The sequence below is a fragment of the Dermacentor albipictus genome, chromosome 7 (genome assembly GCF_038994185.2).
Source record: "Dermacentor albipictus isolate Rhodes 1998 colony chromosome 7, USDA_Dalb.pri_finalv2, whole genome shotgun sequence".
NCBI classification, from domain to species: Eukaryota; Metazoa; Arthropoda; class Arachnida; order Ixodida; family Ixodidae; genus Dermacentor; species Dermacentor albipictus.
This window is the reverse complement of record NC_091827.1, coordinates 142,671,913-142,674,738: the sequence shown is the minus strand read 5'-3', so window position 1 is coordinate 142,674,738 and position 2,826 is coordinate 142,671,913. Positions and strand designations below refer to the sequence as shown.

The 2,826-nt window shown below is 41.6% G+C and overlaps 1 long non-coding RNA gene across 1 annotated transcript; it reads left to right on the top strand.

Annotated features, from left to right (window-relative positions):
• Nucleotides 1-1,321: 1,321 nt before the first annotated feature.
• Nucleotides 1,322-2,826, top strand: LOC139047629 (uncharacterized). Its single transcript, XR_011507273.1, has 2 exons — nucleotides 1,322-1,448; nucleotides 1,513-2,826. It is a non-coding gene; the product is annotated as an uncharacterized lncRNA (long non-coding RNA).

Genomic DNA, 2,826 nt, shown 5'->3' with positions numbered 1-2,826 from the left:
AACCTCTAGGCATATGGTGACTTTCTGTTCCAAAAGAAAAAAAAGTAATAGTAATAATGTGTACAGTGGCATAGCAGAGTAAACAAACAAAAAAGCTGTCTTTTTAAGACAATGCTACATTTTTTTTCCTAATTACAGCAGCTGTGCAAGGTGTTCTAGACCAGTTAGGATATTTGAAAATTCAGTGTGATGGGCCAGTCTGTTTCCCTTCCCAAGTAACCACGGATATCCGTGGGACGTCCACCATAAGTCCCAACGTCCATCCATCCGGATATCCAACACGGACGTCCGTGGGACGTACATGAAAAGTCCATATCCTGTTTGGATGTTCGAAGGACATCCCACCGGGATGTCCATGGGACATCCCATTTTGAACGTCCGCTGGCTGTCCATAAATAGGCATGCCCAGGATATACACTAGTGAGTTATATATAAACTAGCATAAATATATTGCCGGAAATTTTAGTTTGTTCATATTATATCTGTTTATTTTTGTTCTCTATCGGACACAGTTCATTCTTTTTTTCAAAGCAAAATAAATATATTTCCAACTTGATATAAATTCTGCCCACTTTAACATCGCTGTATTAAAATACGATTTTTTTTCTATCGGTGGGTCATACAAACAATTTGTAGTTTGCTTTAAAAAAATGCTTGTGGATGACTAGCAGAATATATAAGCGCCCATTTGAAGCCACTTATTCGACCTAGAGCCAAGCACTCAAGTTACCCCTCATTATGAAAAGTTCCTGATCATAGAGTTTTGGTCCTGACCTCCTAACATGTAGGTTCAGGTTTATCATTGGAACAGGAAGTAAAACACGTTGTTGGGCTAGTTGGTGCATTGTATTAAGAAAAAAACCAGCAAAAAAAAAAGACGGACACAGGAAACATACACAAGACAGGCCTCTTCCAGCCTCTTTCCTGTCTTCTCGTATGTTTCCTGTGTGCGCCTGTTTTTGGCTGGTTTCTTAAAACAGGAAGTTGCCTGCAGTGTTCAATTGTGCATACAATAATATCATTATAGGTAACAAAAACAAATCTCAAAGGCTACGCTTTTGGTGGCTGCATGCGTTGAAAGCGATTACGAAAGCTATAATGCGTCAGAGCCGCCATGCATTGACAGTAATCTCAAAGGCAATGTTATTCTGGCGCCGACAGCTTTAGCAGAAACTAAAAAAACTCGAAAATCAGATACCGAATATTCCCAGAATAAGTAAATATTTAACTGTGTGATAATAGAATATTTTAAAAACCTATTTATGTTTGCGTAGATGCACGTGGAAGTGTTAGAACCTTGGCAAAGCAGAACGCTGCAGTCATCCAATCCAATCCAAGCTCTAGCCATCGTCGCCACGCCATTTTTTTCATTCTGCGATCGTTTTAGGGCAGCGGAGCAGCGTTTGTCACCTTCCGTGCCTGCCGAAGTCTCCTACTCAGCTACCAAGGTATGACAGCTACATCGATTTCTTTTTTAATTCGTTTGGGTATTGAAATGTATTTTCTTCACAGGTGCCAGGATGCCTAGACTGCGGGAGAAGCCGCACGCGCGAAAAAAGAGCGTCGCTGGAAACAAAGACGATATTCGAGGACTTCGGATCTCGCACCGGCAGCCAGCAGTCAACAGCTCGAGAATTCGCAAGTCTAGAACTGTGCAGTGGCGCGTATACCCCGCACGCATGCATTAACATGTGCGGTCGGGCTGTCCCTGCAAACATTTGTACGCCTTGTGATGTTGGTCGCTGCACCGAGGCGACATCGGAAGTTCAGGACGGTGGTTGTGACACTACGCTCACTAAGGACAATGTGCCTTGTTTCCCTGATGGATATACTCTACGTGACGCTTCTGATGGTTCACTTCGCTGTGAGAACGGAACAGGATCCGTTAGGAGAGGTGTACGCACAAGTCAATGCGGGTTTTCTGGTAAGCAGGACCCCGGAGTCTACATTTTTCTTTAGCTACCGCGGACTCTTCATTGGCGCCCTTTTGATTCTCCTGGCAAAGAGCTTCTCCTGGCTAATGCGCTCATGATCAGAGCTGTAGCCGTCAGTAGCAGCAAGATCGCCTGCTGATCTCTACGAAAAATAAAAAGCTCCTTTTAAAAAAGTGAAGAATATATTAGTTGTTTTTATCTACAAGTTTGTTTAATATCGTGAGAATATAGTCACTACGGCCACGGCGGGGACATTGTAAACGAGAGTACGCATTCGATGGCCAAGTGAGTTTTAATAATTGTAAGAACGCACTACGCCACGAGAAAGAGCTATTGTTTAAAGAAAATGAAGAATATATTGATTGTTCTTCACTAATAGTTTGTTTAGCTACGTCAGAATGTGGAGACATTGGGAACGAGAGTACGCATTTGACGGCAAGTTGACTTACGAGAACGCACTACGTCGCGAATAACATTTAAGCTGCAATACCATTAAGCATGTCCGTGTGGCACCCCGCGAATGACATTAAAGTTTAAGGCATTAGCCAGTTAATGTCATTTTTTGTGCCCGTGTCGCAGAGTGCTAGTGAAGTGATGTAGTCAAGATTAATTCCTTCATGTCATTTCTGTTGCTTTCGCTGCTTAATAATGCTAATTGATGTATTTTTGCTCTTTCTTTTTATTCCATGCTGCAAACACAAATGTCAAAGCAGGGTGGGCAATAAGTATTTTTTGTTCTGCTGTTCTCTACCTTGTGTTGTGCTATTGAAATTGCAAGTTTTCTTCTTTATCCGTGTATTTATTTGTTCTTTGAACAGTACGCATATATCTGCTTATTGGTCTTTTTATGTATATGTATAAGGTGACAATAAACGTTTAATTGTATTTGGAA